This window comes from Panthera pardus, unplaced genomic scaffold (genome assembly GCF_024362965.1).
Source record: "Panthera pardus isolate Hobbes unplaced genomic scaffold, ASM2436296v1 HiC_scaffold_6, whole genome shotgun sequence".
NCBI classification, from domain to species: Eukaryota; Metazoa; Chordata; class Mammalia; order Carnivora; family Felidae; genus Panthera; species Panthera pardus.
Window position 1 is genome coordinate 64,516,827 of NW_026526991.1, and position 26,776 is coordinate 64,543,602.

At 38.0% G+C, this 26,776-nt stretch overlaps 1 protein-coding gene and 1 pseudogene across 1 annotated transcript in view; one reads left to right on the top strand and one right to left on the bottom strand.

Moving 5' to 3' along the window:
• FAM186A (family with sequence similarity 186 member A) overlaps positions 1-26,776 on the top strand; it is an 81,587-nt gene that overhangs the window by 8,549 nt on the left and 46,262 nt on the right. The window lies entirely within an intron of this gene.
• On the bottom strand, positions 6,760-18,644 carry LOC128774909 (heterogeneous nuclear ribonucleoprotein A1-like 3; annotated as a pseudogene).

Consider the following 26,776-nt stretch of genomic DNA (forward strand, 5'->3'; position numbering starts at 1 on the left):
AGCAGGCTCCATGCTGACAGCTCAGAGCCTGATGCGGGGCTCAAACTCACAAACCATGAGATCATGGTTAACTGACTGAGCCACCCAGTGGTGGCTTTTAACTGTTTTTTGTGGGGGAGGGGAAAAATAAGTAAGCTTTTTTTTTTTTTTTTAACTTACTGAGTAGGCAAGGAACTACAGTATAAAGTTGAATAGAAGTGATGAGACATCCTTGTTTTCTTCTTGATGTTAAGGGAAAGAATTCAGTCTTCCTCATTCACTATGATTGTAGCAGTATATTTTTTTATGGTGCTCTTTATCAAGTTGGAGAAATTCTCTTCTTTTCTCAGTTTTCTGAGGTTTTTTTGTTTGTTTGGTTGTGGGGTTTTTTTTTGTTTTGTTTTTTTTTTTTAGAGAGAGAGAGTGCACAAGAGAGATAGAATCTTAAGCAGACTCCAAGTCTAGCAAGGAGCCTCACACAGGGCTCCAACATGGAGCTTGATCTCACAACCCTGATGAAATCATGACCCCGACATCATGACCTGAGCCCAGATCAAGAGCCAGATGCTTAACTGACTGTGCTATCCAGGCGCCCCAGCCAAGATTTTTAATTAGGAATAGATACTCGGATTTATCAAAAGGTTTTACTGCATCTATTGGGATTATCATGTGATTTCTTTTTTGTCTTTTTGAATCTGTTAAAATAGTGAATTACATTGATTTATGACTGATAAACCAAACTCACATTTTGTGGATAAATTCCATTCACTCATAATGTAGTATTCTTTGTATTATCTTGCATTCAGTCTGCTAACATTTGTTAATTTTTGTGTCTATGTTTACAAAACATGTTGGTTTGTAGTTTTCTTTCTTTCTTTTTTTTTTTAAGTAAGCTTCATGTCCAGCATGCAGTCCAACATGGGGCTTAACTCATGACCCTAAAATCCCTGAGATCAAGACCTAAGCTGAGATCAAAAGTCAGAATCTTAACAACTGAGTCACCCAGGTGCCCTGTAGTTTTCCTTTAATACTTTGGTTTTGGCATCAGACTAATATTAGCTTTATAAACTCAAGTAAAATATTTTTAATTTTCCTTAAGACTTTGTTGAGAATTGGCATTTCCTTTTACGTTTGGTAGGATCCACTAAGTGTTTGGGTGGGGTAAGGAGAAATAATCAGTGGAAACATATAGACTTGTGGTTTAATTCATGGGAAAGTTTTAAACTATAAATTCAATTTAAAAAATTGCAGGGCTATTCAGTTTATCTGTCTTCTTGAGTGAGATTTCACAGTTTGCATCTTGCAAGTAATTTGTCCATTTTATCTTAGGTAATTTTATTGGCCTAAAATTGTTCACAATAATCCCTTATTAACCCTTTGTTATCTGTAGAATCTGTAATAATGTCACTTTTCATTTCTGGTATTAGTAATTTTCTTCTCTCTCTCTCTCTCTCTCCTATCAGTCTGGCTAGAGGTTTATCAATTTTATTGCTATTTTCAAAGAACCAATTTTTGGCTTCACAGATTTTCTCTAATTCTGTTTTCTTTTTTTTTTTTTTTAATGTTTATTTATTATTGAGAGACAGAGAGACACAGAGCGTGAGCAGGAGAGGGGTAGACACAGAATCTGAAGCAGGCTCCAGGCTCTGAGCTGTCAGCACAGAGCCCGACACGGGGCTCGAACTCACAAACTGTGAGATCATGACCTGAGCCAAAGTCGGTCACCCAACCAACTGAGCCACCCAGGTGCCCCTCTAATTCTGTTTTCTATTTTACTGATTCCCACACTGATTTTTATTATTTTATTTACACTATTTACTTTGGATATAATATACTCTTTTTTCCCAGTTTCTTAAGGTGGAAGCTGAGGTCATTGATTTGAGAACTTTTTTCTTTTGTAAGAAGTGGTATATCTCCCTTTGCAATGCAAATGAAAATGTTGCATTTTCATTTAGTTCATTTTTTTATTTTTGAGACAGAGAGAGACACAGCATGAATGGGGAAGGGGCAGAGAGAGAGGGAAACACAGAATCGGAAGCAGGCTCCAGGCTCTGAGCCATCAGCCCAGAGCCCGACGCGGGGCTCGAACTCGCGGACCGCGAGATGGTGACCTGAGCTGAAGTCGATCGCTTAACCGACTGAGCCACCCAGGCGCCCCTTCATTTAGTTTTATATACTTTCCAATTTTCCTTTTGATTTTATTCCTCGACCCATAGGTTATTTAGAACAGTGTTTATTTTCCAAATATTTTGAGATTTTTGTCTCTTACATATCTCTAATTTAATTTCATTGGCATCAGTGAACTTATTCCATATGATCTGAATCCTTGTAAATTTCTTGAAATTTGTTTTAAGGCCCAGAATATGGTCTAAATTGGTAAATGTTATGTATGCATTGAATACAATTTGTATTCTTTCATTGAGCGGTGTACCCTATAAATAATGATTACATCAAATTGGCTGATAGTACTGTACAAGTACTTCCATTATCTCTTCTCAACTTCATCGATTATCAAGACAGAGGTGTAGAAATATTTAATTATAATTGTGAATTCTTCTAGTTCTTCTGATAGTTCTATCAAAGTTTTTCATGTACTTTGAAGCTCTGTTTTATATGCTAAACGTATGGAATTACTATGCCCTCTCAATGAATTGGCCATATTACCACCATGAAATGACCCTATTTATTTCTAGTAATATACTTTTCTCTGTAATCTATTTTTGTTTGTTATTAATATAGCCACTCTAGCTTTCTTTTGATGAGTGTTACCTTCTTTGCATTTTCTCTATTTTACATTAAACATGTTTGGGTTATTATATTTAAAGTGAGTTTCTTATAGGAAGGCATGTAATTGGGTTTCTTTTTAAAAAATTCTTTTAAATGTTTTATTTATTTTTGAGAGAGAGAGACAGAGTGTAAGCAGAGGAGAGGCAGAGAGAGAGGGAGACACAGAATCCAAAGCAGGCTCCAAGCTCTGAGCTGTCAGCATAGAGCCCAACATGGGGCTCAAACCCATGAGCTGTGAGATTGTGATCTGAGCTGAAGTCAGACGCTTAAATGACTGAGCCTCCAGGCGCCCCTGGGTTTCTTTTTAAATCCAACCTGACAGTCTCTGCCTTCTAATGGGATGTTTAGACCATTTGTATTTAATGTAATTATTAATGAGTAAGTTTAAAATTACTATCTTGCTATTTGTTTTCTGTTTGTTCCATCTGTTTTCTTGTTTCATTTTATTTTTTCTGATCTTTTTTTAGATTAAGTATATTATATTATTATGATTCCATTTTATTTCCTTTATTGACTTCTTAGCTATAACACTGTTTCACCTTTTAAGTGGTTGTTTTAGGGTTTGTAGTATACACCATTTACCTTCAAATGGTAACCTACCACTTTTGAATAGTGTATGAGCCTTACAACAATATTCTACCATTTTCTCTCTCCTGGCCTTTGTGGTATTCATATCATACTTCTACATATGTTATAAATATTTATTTACCTTTCAATTATTATTTTAAAAAGGCAATTACCCATTTTTCAATTTTTTTATTGTGGTACAATTTACATAACATAAAATTTATTATTTTAACTATTTTTAATCATACAATTCAGTGGCATTAAGTAATTTACAGTATTGTATAAGCATCAACACTATTTTCAGAAATTTTAATCATCCCAAACAGAAACTCTGACCCATTAAACAATAACCACCTATTTCCCCCAAACCTTGGCAACCAGCATCCTATTTTCTGTCTCTATGAATTTGCCTCCTCTAGATACCTTATCTAAGTGGATTCATAAAGTATTTGTTCTTAGATACCTTATATAAGTGGATTCATAAAGTATTTGTTCTTTTGTGCCTGGTGTATTTCACTTAGCATGTCTTCAATGTTCATTTAGGTTGTAGTATGTATCAGAATTGCCTTTCTTTTGAAGGTAACTAATATTCCATTGTATGTATGTATCATATTTTGTTTATCCATTTACTCATCAGTGGACATTTTCATTGCTTTCACCTTTCTACTATTGTGAATAAGGCTGCTATAAACATATAGTATAATATATCTGTTCAAGTCCCTGCTTTAAATTCTTTTTATACCTAGGAATGGAATTTCTGGCTCATATAGTATTTCAATTTTTTTTAATGTGTATTTATTTAGAGAGAGAGAGACAGTGCATTCACGCACAAGCAGAACAGGGATAGAGAGAGACGGAGAGAAAGAATTCCAAGTAGTCTCCATGCTCTCAGCACAAAGCCTGATACCGGGCTCAATTTCACAACTGTGAGATCATGACCTGAGCTGAAATCAAGAGTCAGACACTTAACCGACTGAGCCACCCAGGCACCCCTGGTAATTCTATTTTTAATTTTTTGAGGAACTGCCGTATTTTTTTCTGTAGTGGCTGCAAGATTTTACATTCCCATCAGCAGTGCACAAGGGTTCCAATTTCTCCACATTTTCACCAACACTTGTTATTTTTTTCCCCTTTCTGATAATAGCCATCTTAATGGGTGTGAAGTATCTCATTGTGGCTTTGATTTGCATTTCCCAAATGATTAGTGATGTTAAGCATCTTTTCATGTGCTTGTTGGCCATGTATATATACTCTTTGGAGAAATATCTATTCAAGTCCTTTGCCCATCTTGGAACTGGGTTTGTTCTTGTTGAGTTCTAGGAAGTCTTTATATATGCTGGATATTAACCACTTATCAGATATATAATTTGCAAATATTTTCCTGTGTTGATAGTTGTGATAGTTAATTTTATGTGTCACCTGGACTAGGCCACAGGGTACACAGACATTTAGCCAAATATTACTCTGAGTAAGTCCATGAAGATGTCTCTGGATGACATTAACACTCAAATCAGACTGAATTAAGCAGAATGTCTTCTCTGATGTGATTGGATCTCATCCAGTCAATTAAAAACCTGAATAGAACAAAAAGGGAGCTCGACCTCCCTGCCTTCCTTGAGCTGGGGCATCAGTCTTTTCCTGCCTTCAGACTTGAACTGAAACATCAGCATTTTTGAGCCTTGAGCCTGCTGGCTTTTGGACTGGAACTGCACCATAGACTATCTTAGCTCTCCAGCTTGGCAACTGAAAATCGTGAGATTTCTTAGCCTCCATAATCATGCGAATCAATTTTTTATAATCTCTTTATATATATCTATATATATTTATTTATCTATCTGTGTACATATATATTCCAGTGTTCGTTTCTCTGGAGAATGCTACTACTACTAATACAGAGTCTGGTATAGAGAAAGCGGTTCTGAAGGAATAGAATCTTAAGGATAAGTTTTCTGAATTGGGTTTAGGGTTTCTGGAATTGGCTTTCTAATCTGATTAGATTTAAAGATGTGAATGACTCCATTTCCAGTATTAAAGAGAGCACTGATAGTCCTTAACTTGGTCTGTCAATTAAGATATGTAAAATATTACTATTGGATACTCCTAGTTAATAGCTTTTAAGAAGCAAGAATCTGGGTGACTGTGTATATGATACTTTCAGACATTTTTGGCAAACTAACACATATAATGAGATTGGTTGCTTGCTCCTAATGTCACTGGATAAAGTGGGGGAAAGAAAAGGATGAGCTCAGGGATACAAATTTCTAGCTGAAGCACGACATGAATGACCTGAAAGCTTCTTTGTGTGTCCTGAAGGAGACCCTTATCTCCTATAGCTGCATGGCTGAGATTGCTTAAAATTAAACCAAGAATCTCATTCTCTGACTGGATGAATTACAATGCAAGTTGAATTCCCAGCCTTGCAGGATGTCTACTGTTAAAGTGAAGACGTTGATTAGGAAGGAACAGGACTGTGAAAATTGGAATGGGGATGTGTGGGAAGGCCCTGATAAACCTTGGGACATTAAGCCTCTAAATTCTGATGAGTGTGCTTCACCAGGGGAACCACCTCTCCACCCTCCATAGGAGCAGCCTCTTCGTATCCATGGGAGTGGCCTCTTTGCCCATAGTAGTAGTGGCCTCTCCACTCCTGTCTGAAGGGATTAACCCTTAATTGTCTGAAGACACTGTAATGACCTCTTTGAGGCAGGTGCCATGCAAGATAACGCTGAGTTTTTTTCAGGAACCACACTCACCACATCTTTTTGTTTCTAGACTTATAACTATACTCAAATGCAGCAGGACACTAAAGGTGAGGTTCAAAGTGTGATCCATGAGGACATGCACTACACTCCAAAGAATGACTTGAGTTTTCTCATGTTTACAGATGGAAATCCAGGGAATATGTGTAGGAATGGGTATTAAGAGTATGGGATATGGGATATAAGAGTATGGGAGGAACATAAAGTTGGGTCAGGCTGAATTTATTGATATGCGTTCATTAAGCAGAGAAATTGTATTTAATATTACAGCTTGGGGAATTAGAAAAGGTTCTAACTGGTTGATTGGTTGGTTGGTTGGTCAGTTGGCTGAAATGTGGACCAGAAGTTTGCCCACAGTGAGAAAGAAATACCAGACTTGCCCTGGTTTAATGTAGAGGAAAGAATTCAAAGGCTTAGGGAGACTGGAACGTTACAGCAGATTTGTCACTTAGAACCTACTGAACCACTCCAGAGAAGTTCAAAAGATATACCTTTTACTGTGACTGTGAGAAATGAATTTATGAGAGAGGCCTGGGCATCCTTGGGAAGCTCTGTGATTGCCTTTCTAGTCCAGACCTTACAGTGGGAAACACAGTCACTGAATTGAGAAACCTAAGTACAATGGGAGTAATTGAATCCTGAGGTGACAGGGGCCAAGTTGTGGTACTCAACCACCAAAGGCGGTTGTGGTTACTGTAATGGACAGCAGAGTCAAAGCATCAATCAAAATGGCCTTATAAAGAACTATAACATTGGCTAGTTGATTACGATGTTCCTAGAAGTGAAATAGATAAGAAGCTTACTAAATTCTCATTTGAACTGTGTAAGTAGAATATTTCTAGGTCAAGTGGACAAAAGTCTAAACTGAATCATGAAAAGAGGCATGGCCCCTCAATCAGTTCCTAGACTTGAGCCACTTTAAAGACCCAGAACCCGGGGCGCCTGGGTGGCGCAGTCGGTTAAGCGTCCCACTTCAGCCAGGTCACGATCTCGCGGTCCGTGAGTTCGAGCCCCGCGTCAGGCTCTGGGCTGATGGCTCAGAGCCTGGAGCCTGTTTCCGATTCTGTGTCTCCCTCTCTCTCTGCCCCTCCCCCGTTCATGCTCTGTCTCTCTCTGTCCCAAAAATAAATAAAAAATGTTGAAAAAAAAAAATTTAAAAAAAAAAATAAATAAATAAAGACCCAGAACCCTTTGAATAAAGACAAGGCTGGGTAATTTGAGGAATGACTATGGTACACTGCCAAAAATTTATGGTGAACCCATCATGTGATTATTTCACCAGATCTGAAATGCATAGATGGAATAGACATAATCAGCAGCTGGCATTATCCCCACATTGATTCCCTGATATGTGGAATAAAGGCTATTATGGTGGGAAATGCCAAGTGGAAGCCACTAGAACTTCCTTTACTTAAGAAAATAGTAAACCCAAACCAATACTGCATCTCTAGAGGAATTGTAGAGATAAGTGTCCCCCATCAAGGAAAGATGCAAGAGTGGAAATTCCCATCACTTTTTTATTCAACTTGCCTATTTAGCCTGTGCAGAAGACAGAGGGATCTTGGAGACTAAAAGTGGATTATTGTAAAATTAATTAACCAGATAGTGACTCCAATTGCAACTGTGTGCCAGATGTGGTTTCATTGCTTGAGCAAATTAACACATCCTCTGGTAGCTGGTATGCAGCTACTGATATGACAAATTCATACCTGTCAATAAAGACAACCAGAAACAGTTTGCTTTCAGGTGGCAAGGCCAGCAATACACATTCACTGGCCTACCTCAGGGACATATCAAGTCTCCAGTCTGGTAGATTCCATCAGTGAAGCCATCTGGCATAGAGTTTTTTTTTCGTTGGGAAGTTTTTTATTACCAATTTGTTTCCCTTTATAGTTATGTCTTTTCAGATTTTATATTTCTTTGCAATTCAGTCTTTATATGTTTTGTGTTTCTAGGAATTGTTCCATTTTATCTAGGTTATCCAATTGGGTGGCATACAATGTTCATAGTACCCTCTCATAATCCTGTTTATTTCTGTAGAATCAGTAGTAATGTTCCCATGTTGGTTTCTGATGTTAGTAATTTAAGTCTTCTCTGTTTTTCTTAGTCAATCTAGCTAAAGATTTATCATTGTTGTTGATTTCTTTTTTTTTTTTGAAAGAAGCAACTTTTGTTTTATTGATTTTCTCTACTCTTTTATTTAAAAAAATTTTAATTATTATGTTTATTTATTTTGAGAGAGAGAGAGAGACAGAGTGTGAGTGGGGGAGGGGCAGAGAGAGAGGGAGACACAGAATCCGATGCAAGGCTCCAGGCTCTGAGCTGTCAGCACAGAGGCCTATGTGGGGCTCAAACCCATGAGTGTGAGATCATGACCTGAGTTGAAGTTGGACGCTCAACCAAGCGAGCCACCCAGGTGCCCCTCTACTCTTTTATTTATGTCTGCTCTACTGTTTATAAATTTCTTCCATCTGCTAGCTTCAGATTTATTCTTCTTCTAGTTCCTTATCATGTAAAATTAGGTAATTGACTTGAGATCTTTTTTTCATGTAAACTTCCTAGAGTTTTTTCCTCTAAATGTCCCTTTTAGCACTGCTTTTGCCACATGCTATAAGTTTTGGTATGTTGTGTTTTCATTTTCATCCATACATATTTTCTAATGTCCCTTGTGATTTCATCTTTGACCCATTTATTGCTTAAGAATATGTCAATTTCCATGTACGTGAATTTTCTAGTTTTTCTTCTGTGATCGGTTTCTAACTTTATCTCATTGTGTTTGTAAAAAATAATGCTTCATGTGATATATTTTTTAATATATTGATATTTGTTTTGTGGCCTAACATATGGTCTCTCCTGAAGAATGTCCCACATGCACTTGAAAAAACTGTGTATTCTATTGAAGTGTTCTGTATACGTCTGTTATATCTAGATGGTTTACTGTGTTGTTTTAGTTCTTTATTTCCTAACTTATCTTCTGTCTAGTTGTTCTGTTACTGAAAGTCACTTATTGAAGTCTCCCCCTATTATAGAACTATTTCTGTCTTCAATTCTGTCAATTTTCACTTCTTAAATTTTGAGAGTATGCTATCAGGTGCATAAATGTTTATAACTGTTTCTTCTTGCCGTATTGGACCTTTTATTATTAGCTCTTGTAATCTTTTCTGATTTAAAGTCTATTTGTGGGGTGTCTGGGTGATTCAGTTGGTCAGTTAAGTGATTGACTCTTGATTTCAGCTCAGGTCATGACCTCACAGTTGTGAGATCAGTCCCCACGTGGGGCTCCATGCTGGGCATGAAGCCTGCTTGAGATTCTCTCTCCCTCTCCCTTTGCCCCTCCCCAACTTGCAAGCTTTCATTCTTTCTTTCTCTAAAATAATAATAAATAAATAAAAATTTTAAAAATAAAATGAGTCTCTTATAGGGTGCCTGGCTGGCTCAGTTGGTAGAGCATGTGACTCTCGGTCTTGGGTTTGTATGTTTGAGCCCCTTGGTGGGTACAGAGAGTACTTAAAAATAAAATAAAATCTTTTATTTTTTTTCAGTTCGGGATGGTTCATTAGACATCATTTAGATAATAACCAGAATAGCCCCTTTGAGAAGTAGTGAAATATTTGAGTCCTGAAGACTTCAGTCTAGTCATAAACAAGATTATTAAGGTATAGAGGAGTCTCTAGTTAACCAGCACGCTGTTCCCATTTCTTCAGCTTGACTGCATATATAAGAGCTCATTACAGTAATTCACTTTTCAACAGGAAAGATTGAAGTGATGATAGACTCAGACGCTAACTAAACATAGGTCCCTGCTTCACATAGCAGCCTTCATTGACAGTGAAACCATTTTCCCCAGTGTTTTGTGGAGCTTCCTACATTAGCAGTATAATGAAATAGAGCATTCTTGCCCAGGAAACCTCTGCCCAATACAATTCCATGCATCTTGAAAAGCCAAAGATGATCTAATTTTTGACACAAAAGCTCATCAATGATTTTGCAGATGGAAACTGATTCAGGGAGATGAAATGATCTGTCAGAGGTCTCCTGATATTTCTGCTACACATGGTTTTGAATGCCTATACCTTTCTTGTTTTTCTCCCATTGAATTTCAAAGGTTCAGTTTCCCGCCTTTTAAGGATCTTAAGAAACTAAAACCAGCAGAAAGCTTCAAATCTCCTTTTAAAAACAGATTTGAGATTGTAAAAGCAGCAATGAGAGTGAAAGCTTTCCCCTATCAATGTTTCTTCATTTCTTTGTTCATTCATTTACCAGATGTGTATCTATTTTACAAACATTTCCAAACAAGCACTTCAGTATTGGATCTTCCCACTACAGAAAGTGCCTACCTCTGTGTTGGGACTTGAAGATCACCCAGTCCTGAGTGGCAATCCAGCAATTAAGGGGAAAATTCCTTATAATAATGTTTTAATAAGAAAAAGAAAACCCTGAGAAGTGTCTTGAAATATAAGAAACAAGTCTCCCTGATTTGGAGCAACATGGCAAATATATTTCATTGCAGTTATGTCTCCAAAACCAGATGAAGATAAATAGTGCCAGTTCTCGACAAAATTGTGAGTTCTATCTTTGTCAGTCTTGATATCCTCTTCATGTACCCTTTTAATCCTTCAGCTGTCTTCTCTTACACTTCAAGCCTCCAAAGCTTTCCTATTATTCTCCCCTACCTTCTCTGCCATTCTGATTGTCTCCTGAATATCCATTCCTCTTCTTCGTATAGCAGCCTTGTTACATGAGTGACAAAGATACATCTCCAGCTTCAGGAGGACCCTAATTGCTACAGCTAAACCTAATCAGCTTCAAGAGGACCTTAAACTAGCTAACATCACTGAATATTGAGCATGAAGAACAAGTTGTGGTGGTTGAGGGCTTTTTTTTTTTTTTTCATTTTTAAAAATTTACATCTAAATTAGTTAGCAAATAGTGCAACAATGATTTCAGGAGTAGATCCCTTAGTGCCCCTTCCCCATTTAGCCCATCCCCATCCCACAACCCCTCCAGTAACCCTCTGTTTGTTCTCCATATTTATGAGTCTCTTTTGTTTTGTCCCCCTCCCTGTTTTTATATTATTTTTGTTTCCCTTCCCTTATGTTCGTCTGTTTTGTCTCTTAAAGTCCTCATATGAGTGAAGTCATATGATTTTTGTCTTTCTCTGACTGGCTAATTTCACTTAGCATAATACCCTCCAGTTCCATCCACATAATTGCAAATGGAAAGATTTCATTCTTTTGGATTGCTGAGTAATACGTCTTTATCCATTCATCCATCGATACACATTTGGCCTCTTTCCATACTTGGGCTATTGTTGATAGTGCTGCTATAAACATGGGGGTGCATGTGTCCCTTAGAAACAGCACACCTGTATCCCCTGGATAAATGCCTAGTAGTGCAATTGCTGGGTCGTAGGGTAGCTCTATTTTTAGTTTTTTGAGGAACCTCCATACTGTTTTCCAGATTGGCTGCACCAGCTTGCATTCCCAAAAATAAAATCTTTAAAAATAAATAAAATGAGTCTCTTATAGGTAGCATATAGTTGAATCATAGTTTAAAAAAAATCTATTCTGCTAGGGGTGCCTGGGTGGCTCAGTCAGTTAAACGTCTGACTTTGGCTCAGGTCACGATCTCACAGTTTGTGAGTTCAAGCCCCACATCAGGCTCTGTGCTGTCGGTTCAGAGCCTGGAGCCTGCTTCGGATTCTGTGTCTCCTTCTCCCTCCACCCCTCCCCCACTCACTCTCTGTCTCTCAAAAAATGAATAAACATTAAAAAAAAATTTTAATCTATTCTGCTAATCACTAGCTTTTGATAAGATGGTTTAATTCATAAAATTTAAAGTAATTACTGATAAGGAGGGACTCAATTTTTGCCATTTTGTTACTTATTTTCTCTTTGCATTATAGCTTTCCCCCTTATTTTTTATATTACTGTCATCTTTTGTGTGTGTGTGTGTGTGTGTGCATGTATTTTAAAGAAATGTTTTGATACCTTTCTTATTTCCTTTTGTGTATATTCTATACTTATTTTCTTTTTGGTTACCAAGGGGATTACAAATAATTTTGCAAATTTACACAATCTTAGTTTGAATTTATACTAGCTTAACTTTAATCACATACAACAACTCTGCCCCTATACTGCTCTGTCTCCACTCCTTTCAGTTACTGAGATCACAGATTACATCTGTACATAATGTACCCCCAAACAGACTAACAATTGTTTTTTATGCATTTGTGTTTTAATGTAGGAAATGGGGGCGCCTGGCTGGCTCAGTTGGTTAAACATGTGACTTCAGTTCAGGTCATGATCTCACTGTTTGTGTCAGGCTCTGGGCTGACCGCTCAGAACCTGGAGCCTGCTTTGAATTCTGTGTCTACCTCTCTCTCTGCCCCTCCCCAGCTCATGCTCTGTCTCTCAAAAATAAAAATAAACATTAAAAAATTAAAAAAATAAATAAATAATGTACAAAATAAGAAATGGAGTTATAAACCAAAATTACGATTCTGTTAGCTTTTATAATTGCTTATGTATTTGACTTTATCAGGATCTTTATTCCCCTCCACAGAGTTTTGAGTACTTTCATTTCAACCTGACTCTTCTTAGCATATCTTATGGGACAGGTCTAGTGGTAATGTACTTTCTCAGCTTTTGTTTGTCTGGTAATGTCTTAATTTCTTCCTTATTTTTGAAGGACACTTTTGCCAGATATAGAATTCTTGATTTACATTTTTTTTTCTCTCAGCACTTTGAATACATCAACCCATTGACTTGGGGCCTCCAAGGCTTCTGATGAAAATTCTAATAATCTTCATGGGGATCCTTGTATGTGATAGTTGTGTCTCTACTGCTACTTTGAACATTCTTTCTTTGGTTTTTGATAGTTGGTTATTATTTGTTGCAGCATGGGTCTCTTTGAGTTTAGCATACTTGGGATTCATTGAGCTTCTAGATTTGTACTTTCATGTATTTCCTTAAGTTTGGGAAGTTTTCAGCCAGTAATTCTTTAAATAATCTGTCACTTTCTCTTGTCTCCTTTGTGGACTCCTCCAATGTATATATTCCTTTCTTTATGGTGTTCCACAGGTCCCTTAGGTTCTGTTCGCTTTACCTTTCTGTTCCTCAGACTCCATCATTTAAACTCTTATCTTCAAGTTAGCTTATTCTTCTGTGTGCTTAAATCTGATTTTTAATCCTTTTAGTGGAATTTTCTTTTCTTTCTTTCTTTTGTTTTATTTTCTTTTTTGTTGTTTGTTTTATTTTTGGAAGTTTCAGATATACTTCTCAGCTCCAGAATTTCATTTTGGATCTTTTTTATGTTTTTTTTTTTAAATATCTTTATTGATATTCCTGTTGTGTTCATACATAATTTTCCTGACCTTGTCCATGTCTTCCTTTAACTCTTTAAGTATCTTTAAGACAGTTGTTTTATTTTATTTTATTTAAAATTTTGTTTTATTTTATTTTAAATTTTTATTTATTTTATTTTATTATTTTATTAAAGTTTTTGTCTAGGAAGACTGCAATTTGGTCTTCCTTGTTGATGGTTTTTACAACTTTTTTTCCCCTTTGAATAGAACATGCTTTCCTATTTCTCTGTGTCTCTTGTGATTTTGTTGTTATTGTTGAAAATTGGACATTTGAATGTTATAATATGGTAAGTCTGAAAATGAAAATATCCTTCTCCACTACCTCCAGGGGTTATTTTGTTTTGTTTTGTTTTGTTTGTTTGTTTTAATCTCTATGTGCCAGGCATCAGCCTGCATCTTTTTTTGGGCATGCATAATGATTTTCTTTTTTTTTTTTTTTTTTAATTTTTTAATGTGTATTTATTTTTGAGACAGAGAGAGACAGAGCATGAACAGGGGAGGGTCAGAGAGAGAGGGAGACACAGAATCTGAAGCAGGCTCCAGGCTCTGAGCTGTCAGCACAGAGCCCGACGCGGGGCTCGAACTCACAGACTGTGAGTGAGGTCATGACCTGAGCCGAAGTCGGACACTTAACCAACTGAGCCACCCAGGCGCCCCCATAATGATTTTCTAAATTCCCCCAAACATATAATTGCTTTTGGATTTCCTACTCTTTAAATGTCTGGCTCCCAAAGAGCCAAAAAAGAAACTGAAAGGAAAAGAGCAGAAGCTATATCTTTAAACCCCTTGAAAGGTGCTTCACTCAGTGGAGATTCCAACAATGCTAGCCTGGCTTTGTATCTGCACCTCCCTGATCTGAAACAATAATTCACAATCAGAACAAAGATTTCTTACTTACAAGAGAAGATACTTACTGCCTACTCTAGCTCTTGTAAGGTGCTCTAGGAACGTTTCCTGTAAGAGGGGTGGAAGGTGGGGAATGGATACCGGCTATAGTTCTAAAGGCTGAAATTACACTTTACTGGTCAAGCCTTCCCTTAAAAGTTGTAAAGCATTGAATAAACCCCAGAATCCCAAATTAGTTAAATCAGATAGACTCTGCCAATACAGTTGTTTAGTTGGAGAGATGGATTCCTGTGCTTCCTCCTCAGCTATCTTCCCTGATGTCACTTCTTTTGCCTGATATTTTTTTATTGTATGTCAGATATTGTGAACTTTATCTTGCTAGATGCTGGGCATTTTTCTAATCCGATAAATATTTTCAAACTTTTAGGACACATTTATGTAGCAGTAGTTTGATCCTTTTGTTCACTGTTAGATGAGACTATAGGAGCATTTAGTCTACAGCTTATTTTGCCCCCACTATGAGGCAAAAGCCTGTCTGAATACTCCATAAGATGTCCTATGAACTAAGCTTTTTAGTCAATCTGGGAACAGAATATACTTCTCCTCCCTGTGTGAGTTCTGGGGTTTATAATCATTTTAGGTGGACTTCTTTTAGTTGTCTTATATAAGAGGATGAATCTTGTCCACGTAACTTCATCTAGAATGGAAGCATTGGTTGAACTCTTCTTTTAAAAATTTTAAAAATTATAATAAACATAAGTGAAAACTCACAGTTGAAAATACTCCACGAGGGGCACCTGGGTAGCTCAGTTGGTTGAGCGCCTGACTTTGGTTCAGGTCATGGTCTCCTAGTTCAAGAGTTCGAGCCCCACAGTGGACTTGCTGCTGTCAGCCTGTCAGTGCAGAGCCAAGTTCAGATCTTCTGTCCCCCTCTCTCTGCCCCTCCCTGCTTGCACTCTCCCAATAAATAAATAAATAAATAAATAAATAAATAAATAAAAGTACTACATGAACTATCACAAAATATACAAATCCCAGAAATGTATATATATATATATATATATATATATATATATATATATATATATGTTATCTGCACCACATAAACTTCCCCATTTTCCCAAAAGACAATTATCTTCATCTTTAACATTGTAGGTTGATTTTTCCCGATAAATGGAATCATGCAGTATATATTCTTTAATGTCTGGTTTCTTTTGCTTAATATTATGTTCAGGAGATTCTTTGTATGGAACTATAATTCATTAATTTTTGTTACTATCATTCCATTTTATGATTTTATCCATTCTACTGTTGTTCTCTACTAGAAATAATATCACTATAAACATTTCTGTGAATATTTTTTGGTACACATATGCATGCATTTCATCTATGAATGGAATTGCTGGTCAGTCAAGTATGCATTGATTTAATTGTAGTAAATAATGCAAAATAATTTTTTCTCTAATCTTTTTTATTTCATAAAAATTTTAGACTTAAAGAAAAGCCACAAAACAGTATAGATTTTCCATATATTTTCAGATCAGCTTCCCCTAATGTTAACATATTACATAGCCATAGTACACTACCAGAATCAGGAAATTAAAATTTATACAGTACTATTAACTGAAGATCTCATTTGATTTTATCAGTTTTCTCATTAATGTGTTTTTCTGTCCCAGGATCCTAGCCAGGGTCTCAGAGAGCACCTACTTTCTCCCTAGTCTTCTGTGGTCTGTATCATTTCCTTGGTTGTTCATTGTTTCCAAGATCTTGATATTTTCAAAGAATGTAACTTTTTTAAATGTCTCTTACTTTTGGTTTCTCTAATATTTTTCACGATGGGATTGGGATTATGCATTTTGGGGGCAAAAATACCCCATAAATGATCTTCATCCTTAGTACATCATATTACAGGGGTCTGCATGATGACTTATGTTGACCTTGATCACTTGGTTAAAATGATTTGTTTACTGTAAAGTTACTATTTTTCCCTGTGTAGTTAATAAATACCTTGGGGAAGATACTTTGAGACTGTGCACATTCTGTGTCTTCTCCAACTTTCATCCACTGAATTTTGGAATTCATTGATAGATATTGTCTGCAACAATTATTACTGTGATGTTACCTAAGGGTAATTTTCTTTTCCCTCTTCCACATTTATTTATTTATTTATTTAAAAAAAAATTTTTTTTAACGTTTATTTATCTTTGAGACAGAGAGAGACACAGCATGAATGGGGGAGGGGCAGAGAGAGAGGGAGACACAGAATCGGAAGCAGGCTCCAGGCTCTGAGCCATCAGCCCAGAGCCTGGCGCGGGGCTCGAACTCATGGACCGCGAGATGGTGACCTGAGCTGAAGTCAGACGCCTAACTGACTGAGCCACCCAGGCGCCCCTCTTCCACATTTATTAATTGGAACTCTGTGCCAGCAAGAACTACCTCTTCCATTTATTTATTCACTAATATTGATAGAGACCAGATATTTATTTTATCCTGTAGGTTATAATTTATTATTATTATTATTATTGTTATTGCTTCAATTCTTCCAGATTTGGCCATTAGGAGCTCCTTCTTTCTTTCTTTTTTTTTCTTTCTTTCTTTTTCTTTTTCTTTTTTTTTTTAAAGACACATTGATGCAGCGTTATGATCAGACTTTTAATTTAACAATCAACAGCATGGGTGCAAAAAAAAAAAATCTATGTTAAAACCCTTTGTTGGAATGCTTTACACTTTCCACAGAACAGAAACTAAAATAACCTGTTATACAAGTAGTCACAAATACAGTCCTCGAGCTTTTTGCCCATACACATGAGTATTGTCTAAAATGTGTCTTCTTTGTAGCAGCTAGGCCCTGCCACCCCTGTGCTTGTCTGAGTTCACAAATCTGTTGGAACCTGTAGCTTCCCTGTCACTTCTCTGACTCTCTCCTGCTAAGCTTTGTTTCCTGGTAGTAATTAAAACCTAAAACCGTCTGACTTCGGCTCAGGTCATGATCTCACGGTTTGTGAGTTCGAGCCCTCCATCGGGCTCTGTGCTGACAGTCTGGAGTCTGCTTCAGATTCTGTGTCCCCCCCACCCCCCCACTCCTCTCCTGCTCATGCTCTCTCTTTCTCTCTCTCTCTCAAAGAATAAACATTAAAAATATTTTTTTAGGGGCGCCTGTGTGGCTCAATCGGTTAAGCAGCCGACTTTGGCTCAGGTCACGATCTCGCGGTCCGTGAGTTCGATCCCCGCGTCCGGCTCTGTGCTGACAGCTCAGAGCCTGGAGCCTGTTGCAGATTCTGTGTCTCCCTCTCTCTGACCCTCCCCTGTTCATGCTCTGTCTCTCCCGGTCTCAAAAATAAATAAACGTTAAAAAAAATTAAAAAAATAAAATAAAATAAAAATATTTTTTTAAACCTCTGCCACTTCCATAGCTGCTGTTGCTGCAACCACCATAGCCACGCTGGGTTTGTGGTTTGGCAAAGTATTGGCCTCCACCACCACAGGGGCCAGAGCTTCGGCCCCCCCAAAATTGCCTCCTTTCATAGGTCTAAAGTTTGAAGATTGGCCGTTGTAATTGTCAAAATCATTATAGCTTCCGCCACCTCCAAAGTTGCTTCCATCATTACCAAATCCGTGACAGCCATCCCCACTGCCACTGTATCCATTGCCACCTCGACTGCCACCAAAGCCACCTTGCCCACTGAAGTTTCCTCCACGACCAAAGTTGTCATTCCCGCCAAAACCACCTCCGTGACCACCACCGAAGTTTCCAGAACCACGTCGACCTCTTTGGCTGGACGAAGCACTGGCCATCTCTTGCTTAGATACGGCTCTTCTGACTTCACAGTTGTGGCCGTTCACAGTATGGTATTTTCGAATGACAATCTTGTCTACAGAGTCACGGTCATCAAACGTCACACAAGCAAAGCCTCTCTTTCTGCCACCGCCTCGGTCAGTCATGATTTCAATGACTTCAGTTTTCCCCTACTGTTCAAAATAATCTCTCAGGTGATGTTGTTCAGCGTCTTCTTTAATGCCACCAACCAAAATCTTTTTCACGGTTAAGTGCGCACCAGGTCTCTAAGAATCTTCTCTCGAGACAGCCCTCTTTGGTTCCACAACTCTCCCATCCACCTTGTGTGGCCTTGCATTCACGGTTGCGTCCACCTCCTCCACAGTGGCATAGGTGACAAACCCAAAGCCTCTGGAGCACTTGGTGTTTGGATCTCTCATTACCACACAGTCAGTGAGTGTTCCCCACTGCTCAAAATGGCTCTTCAGACTCTTATCAGTTGTTTCGAAGCTCAAACCTCCGATAAAAAAGCTTCTGCAGCCATTCGGGCTCTTTAGTAGATTCTGACTTAGACGTGACAGCTGTGGGAGGGGAGACTTTAATGATGCTTACTCAGCAGTGTCCACAGGCAGAAAGGAATAATCTGATGAACATATCTCGACTCCTGTGTTCTTTCAACAAGTGGCTATCTATCTATCTATCTATCTCTCTGGAACCACAAGATGTTCCAGGATCATCTTATACATTCCCTGTCCAGCCCTGAAATCAATGATTTTTCCAAAATATCTTGTTCCTTTTCTTGGAGACTGATGTTTAGAAACCAAGATTTGGGGCTAGGTGTGTTCATTATTACTGGAGTGTTGTTTCTTCTAGGCCCTCTTACCAAAGAGAGCTAGAAAGTATATGTATATGTATATGTATATGTATATGTATATGTATATGTATTAGCCTATGTAGATATATACATCTATATTTATCTTTGTGTATATTTAAAACATGATTTAATACTGATAGTTCAGGTTCCAATCCTATACCATAGGGTTCATTTTTAGTCTTTTCCTATTCCTTATTTGTAACTTCTTTCATAAGAGTGAGAAACCCAGTTCTTATTATCTACAATACATTTATTTATTCATTCATTTCTAATGTACCCATAGAGTAGTTTCAGAGTTGCTAACTCATTTCCATGCAAGAAATACATTTACTGACTAGTATAGCATTTATGAACCATTCTTTGTATTTAACCTTAAATTATTATTTTTTTCCCCAAGGGTACTAGCTGGTTTTTTTTCTTCCCAATGTGGTTATATTACTCATTTGTATATAATTAACTTCAGTTGTTAGTGTTTGTATCCATTTCTTGTCACCCTATATACTGGTTGGTTTCAACAGTTTATTTATTATGTGAATGGTTTGTAAAACATTACTATGGTGGTAAAAGTCAGATTATATAAAAAGATACACTGAGAGAGAGATTGCTGGGAAGATAGCAGAGTAGGAGGACCCTGTTCACCTTGTCCCATGTATACAACTACATAACACTCACATCAGAACCCAGAAAACAACCTGAAGACTGGCAGATCAAACTCCACAGCTAAGTGTAGAGAAGAGGCCACACTGAAGAGATTAGGAAGGGTGGAGACACAGTGAGGAGCTAAAGGGATTCACTGGACTCTCCCCTGGAGGGAGGGACTTGTGGGCATGGAGTAGGGAAAGAAACCTGCTATTACACCAGAAAGACTGATTCTCCATAACGTTTGGCTTTGAAAACCAGAGGGGCCAAATTTCATGAATTCTTCCAACCAGCAGAACTTAAAGCCTAGAATTTTATTTGTATCTCATCTCATCTCATCTCATCTCATCTCATCTCATCTCATCTCATCATCTTATCCGTGCTTCAGGGACACAAGCCAAAGCCTAGAATTTAAAAAATCAGTGGGCTCACTCTGGGAGAGCCAGGAAGGCCAGAGGAAACTGAGCCCTTACACTTAATGCCATAGAGCAACAAATAACCCACGGAGAAACAGCACAGAAGCAGAAGTTTGAAAGATGCCTGGGGTGTAAGGGAAAGAGATTTGTTTACTAATCTCAGAGCATGTACTGGAGGGGCAGGTTCATTGGGAGACTTCTCCAGGAACAAAGGAGCTGGCAGGCACATTTCCCTCCCTTTATCCCAGTATAAACACATGGCCACTGCAAGAACCAGCACTACCCCAACATTCACTTCCTAACTTGCTTACACCATGCCCCACCCCCCCACCAGGCTTTGGGGATCTGCCCCCTCCAGCCTGGCTTGTCTCAGTACTGGTGCTGTAGGTCCCCTCCCCCAGAAGACCAGCACAAACCTTGCCAAAACTGCATCTCCTGAAACTGTGAGCTTTGTGGAATCGTGATCCTGGCAGCAGCTGTGGTAAGTCCCCTCTCTGGGACCACAGGCCATAATTTCTCTGACATCAGCCGTAGAACATTTTTTTTAGATATAGCTCCTGAAGAAAAGGAAATAAAAGCAAAAATAAGCTATTGGGATTACATCAAAATAAAGAGCTTGTGTACAGCAAAAGAAACAACCAACAAAACTAAAGACAGTGTACTGAATGGGAGAAGATATTTGCATTGCAAATGACCTATCCAGTAAAAGGTTAGTATCCAAAATATATAAAGAACTGATACAACTCAACACCCCAAACCCAGATAATCCAATTAACAAATGGGCAGCAGACATGAACAGACATTTCTCTAAACAAGACATCCAGGGGCGCCTGGGTGGCTCAGTCGGTTAAGCGTCCGACTTGGGCTCAGGTCACAATCTCGCGGTCCAGTGAGTTCGAGCCCCGAGTCGGGCTCTGGGCTGATGGCTCAGAGCCTGGAGCCTGCTTCGGATTCTGTGTCTCCCTCGCTCTCTGCCCCTCCCCCATTCATGCTCTGTCTCTCTGTCTCAAAAATAAATTAAAAAAAAAAAAAACGTTAAAAAAAAAAGACATCGAGATGGCCAACATACACATGAAAAGATGCTCAACATCACCCTTCACCACAGATATGCAAATCAAAACTACAGTGAGATACCACCTCATACCGGTAATAATGGCTAAAATAAAAAACACAGGAAACAACAAGTGTTGGTGAGAATATGAAGAAAAGGAATGCTCCTGCACTGTTGGTGGCAATGCAAACACTGGTGCAGCCATTGTGGAAAAGAATATGGAGGTTCCTCAAAAAATTAAAAATAGAACTGCCCTATGATCTAATAATTGCACTACTAGGTATTTACCTAAAGAAAGTGAAAACACCAATTCAAAAAATATATACACCCCTATGTTTATTTTTTTTTTTAATTTTTTTTTTTTAACGTTTATTTATTTTTGAGACAGAGAGAGACAGAGCATGAACGGGGGAGGGTCAGAGAGAGGGAGACACAGAATTGAAACAGGCTCCGGGCTCTGAGCTGTCAGCACAGGGGCCCGATGCGGGGCTCGAACTCACAGACCGCGAGATCGTGACCTGAGCCGAAGTCGGCGCTCAACCGACTGAGCCACCCAGGCGCCCCTACACCCCTATGTTTATAGCAGCATTATTTATAATGCCAAATTATGGAAGCACCCCAAATATCCATTGATAGATGAACGGATAAAGATGTGGCATATATATACAATGGAATTTTTTTTTTTTAACGTTTATTTATTATTGAGAGACAGAGAGAGACAGAGCATGAGCATGGGAGGGGCAGAGAGAGGGGGGAGACACAGAATCCAAAGCACAGAGCCCAATGTGGGGCTCGAACTCACAAACCACGAGATCATGACCTGAGCCGAGGTGAGACGTTTAACCGACTGAGCCACTCAGGCACCCCTACAATGGAATATTATTATTCAGCCATTAAAACAATGGAATCTTGCCATTTACAACAACATGGGTGGAGCTTAAGAGTATAGTGCTAAGCAAAATAAATCAGTCAGAGAAAGACAAATACCATATGGTTTCACTCATAAGTGGAATTTAAGAAACAAACGAGAAAGGAGCTATCAAAAAAGAAAAAAGAGAGAGAAACCAAGAAACAGACTCTTAGCTATGGAAAACAAACTGATGGTTACCAGAGGGGAAGTGGGTGGGGGGGTGGGTAAAATAAGCTATGAGGATTAAGGAGTGTACTTGTGATGAGTACTGGGTGATGAATGGAATTGTTCAATGACTATAGTGTAAACTTGAAACTATTATAATACTGTGTGTTAACTATACTGGAATTTAAAACAAATTTTTTTTTTCTTTTTTTCATTTTTTTTTTTTAATGTTTATTTATTTTTGAGACAGGGAGAGACAGAGCATGAACAGGGGAGGGTCAGAGAGAGGGAGACACAGAATCTGAAACAGGCTCCAGGCTCTGAGCTGTCAGCACAGAGCCCGACGCGGGGCTCAAACACACGGACCGTGGGATCATGACCTGAGCCGAAGTCAGCCGCTTAACCGACTGAGCCACCCAGGCGCCCCTAAAACAAAATATTTTTTAAAATTTCCTAAAAACCACTACGTGAAAAGTAAGAAGATAGAGGTTAAATTAATAAATTTTATTCCAAATACTATCATTTCCACATTTAATCAATATAAAAATTATTAATGAGATATACATTGTTTTCGTTATTGGGTCTTTGAAATCCAGCCTGTATTTTGCTCTTACACAAATTGCATGGTAAATTTTCATTAGAAATATTTGATCTATATTTAGATTTATAAAATTTATATTTGAAGCAGTAGATTCACATATCAAGTTCTTTCAAAGGTAAAATTTTTCCAATAAATGAATTGTTAGTTTTTAAATTTGGATTAGTTTATTTCTATTTAAAATGTATTTCCTGTCACACTTGCCTGTTACAGTTGCTCAGTAGCTACATGTAGCTGGTGGCTACCATAGTGGATACTGTTGCATCCACAGGACTCCTGAAACAGAATGCTACGGGCAGCAGTGACAGTCACAGCAAAGTTTATTGCAATGAGAGGCAAGGCCAACCGATCGGGACTGACACTCTTGACCAGAGTGCGGTCTCGAACAGCCGGGGTACAGAGTTTTTATAGGTGACCACATCATCTTATCATCACCTGGGAACAGAACAAAGAAATAGTTCCCAGATGGGGGTGGAAACAGTTCAGACATGCCCTTGCCCCAATCCAATCAAACACTAATCCAGTTGATTTTCCTTGAACTTTTGTTCCCTTGATTGATAGGACAAGGCTGTTATCTCTTAATCTACAGTGTTAAAACAAAGCTGTTATTTCTTAAGGCTACAGGTTAGCCCTACATTACAATTTAACCCTTACAGATACCACAGCTCTAGAGAAACTCTTGCATATATGCACCAGGAAGAATTTTCAGAAATGTTTCCATCATCATTTGTAAAATCAAAATACTGGTAACAAACAAATACAGAATGAACAAACGAATAAATAAATTATAGCATATTTACACAACAAAATATTAAATAGATGTCAGTGGAAGTAAGTTCACTATAGATACGCACTTCACTTCACCATGGGTAAACTAGAAAACACAATGTTGAGGGAAAAAAGTAAGTCACACGAGTATATAGAGAATGATTCAGGAACAGGCAAAACGACACCATCTATTGTCTAGGGATGTGCGCACGTGTGTCTGCTGCAGGGGAGGCAAAACTTCACCTCTATCCATGTTACGTTTTCAGCCAGGGTTCTTTAAAAGACAGATTAACAAAAGATAAACAGTTCATTAGCACGTGTAGTGTACAGCATATGGAAGAAATCGAAACAAAGAGTAACTCAAAGCAGTTTATAGTAGCATCTTCAACAAAGAATAGTAAATCTGTGGCTAGATGACAGGACAAAGGAGAGCAATGGTGGTGAACTGTGGGAAGGTTATTATGCACCAGATTATTTTGATGCTAATAAATCTGTCTTCGGTAGAAAGAGTTTCATCCTGCCTTTAGGCAGAAACGAAGTAGGGTAGAGGGAGATTTTCCTGCATTTGTTGCTTCTTCATTGCCTTTGGCTCAATAGTTTTTACATCAAAGAGGCATATTTTGGGGTGACGTGTTCTGGTTTCTCTCTGCTAAAACAAATTTCTGTCAAACAGGTGGTATAAAACAACAGACCTTTATTCTCTCACAGTTCTAGAGATCGGATGACCCAGACACTGAGTCTGGTCACTGTGACTGAAACTAAGATGTCAGCGAGGTTGCGTTCTCTATGGACTCTTCCTTGGGGAGAATCCATCCCTTGCTCCTTCCAGCTTCTGGTGGCTGCCAGCGTTCTTTGGCTGTGGCCACATCACTCCAATCTTCAAGGCCAGCAACTTCAAATTTCTCTCTGCCTCATTTTCACGTTGAACCTTCTCTGTAGGTTCAGTGATCTTGACCTCTACCTCCCTCTTACAAGGACACTTGTGATAGTGCTCACTGAGATAATTCAAAAACAATCTCTTCACCTCAAGCTGATTAATTTAATCACATCTTCAAAGAATTCTCTAAACTTGCACCAATGGGTTAACAAGGCTTAGGGCAGAAAGCCACCACAGGGTGAAAGCGTCCAGGGCTAGACATTAAGTAAAACAAAGCATAGGGTGCTGCAGGGAGAAAGCGCCCAAGGTTAGCTAGTGAGATGAGTAATTTATCTTTAAAGCTGTATGCTCCATCAATATTAAACTTTAAAGATAACAGCTAATTAGTTGTATCACCTACAGGAAAACACTTTCCATCTGGCTCCAGTATATCATTGTGCTTTGATCTCAACTTCAAATGCCAATTGCCCCCCAAACCCTTTGCTTCTTACACACACAGGTTAATGGTCACTATCTGATTGTTTCCTTCTGCACATTCACCACGTATGTAAAGTCTTGAGAGCTCAATAAAAACAGAGACAAAACTCCTGTTCGGGTCTCTTGTCTCCTCCCAGACATTAGCCTCTCTCATTTTCATTTCTGCATCTGCTGTCTTGCTGGACAAGAGAGAACTCCAGATTGAAAGTCTGCAACACCTTTTTCAATACGAAGTAACATTTACACATTCCAGGGACTATGACCTGATACCTTTGGGGGAAGGTCATCATTAAATCTATTACAGTAGTAAAAGTACAGAGAACAAAATTCAGGATAGTAGTTATCTCCTGGCATTGGGAAAGGGATATAGCTGCTATGGGGGGCACAAGAGCCTTTAAAGACATTGTTTCTTCAGCTGGACAATGGGTACACAAATGTTCATTTTGCTTTTGCTATTATTACCTGCATCTCAGGTTCTGTTCTACCCCACTCTAGATTAGATGGTCAAATTATGGTGATTTCTCTGCCCACCCTCTCATTCTGACTCTTCTGCCTCTGTGGCACATAGTAACTACTTAATAATTTGTAGCATTTATAGTGTTTATCATGTTACCTATGGTAAAAGTTTACCTATAGATTATCTCATTTAATCCCCATGAAAATCCAATATGGATAGGTATTATTCTTAATTCTATTTCAAATATGACAAAAATGAGATTTTTTAGGCTTGCTTTTTTAATTGGAGGATTTTTTAAAATTAAGGTAAAATTCATGTGCTATAAAATTTACCCTATTGATGTCTTATTCTGGGAGTTTTGGCAAAGGCATACAGTTGTGTGACCATCACTAAAATCCAGATTTAAAATAGTTCCATTTTCTCAAAATATTCCTCTTTGCCCTTTTGTAGTCTACCCCTCCCCAAACCCCAGCCCCTGGCAGCTGTTAGTTTTCTGTCCCTATAGTTTTCCCTTTCATGAATGCCATATAAATCAAATCACCCTATGTAGTCATTTGACTCCATTTTAGCATAAAGTATTCATTCAGCAATTGAAGGATATTTTGGTTGTTTCCAGTTTGGAGAAATTATGAATAAAATCACTACAAACATTCATGTATTCGTTCTTGTATACACACAACTTTTCATTTATCCTGAGTAAATACCTAGGAATGGTATTGCTAGGTCATATGGAACCATAAATTTATAAGAAATTGCCAAACTGTTATCTGAGGTAGCTTTACTACTTTGCATTTCCACCAGCAATGTATGAGAGTTCCAGTTGCTCTATATCCTTGCCTGTGCTTGGTATCATCATTATTTATTTAGATCTTTGATTTCTTTCATCAATGTTTTTCATTTTTCATTTTCTTTTCTTTTCATTATTATTTTTTTAATGTTTTTCATTTTTCAATGTACAGATCTTGCACTTATTTTGTTAAATGCTTACCTCCATATTTCATGTTTTTAAGTGTATTGGAAATGACACTTTGATTACATTTCAATTTCCAATTTATTGCTACTTTATAGTAATACAAGTTTTGAGTTTTGTATACTGGTCTCCTATCCTGTGAACATGTTAATGGTAGGTTTTTTGTAGAGTTTTTACATAGACAATGTTTTTGTCTGTAAATAGAAACCATTTTACTTCTCCCTTTCCAAATTTTATTCTTTTATTTCCTTTTCTTACCTTATTGTGATGGGTAGGACCTTCATACAATATTGAATAGAAGTGATTAGAGCAGAATCCTTAGAGCACTTTAGACTTCCACCGTTAAGTATGATGCTAGCTGTAAATTTTTCATAAATTCTCTTTATCATTGTGTGTATATATCCTATTTTGTTTATCCATTCATTAATCAATGGACACTAGGGTTGTTTCCACCTCACTGCTCTTATGAATAATGTTGCTATGAACATAGGA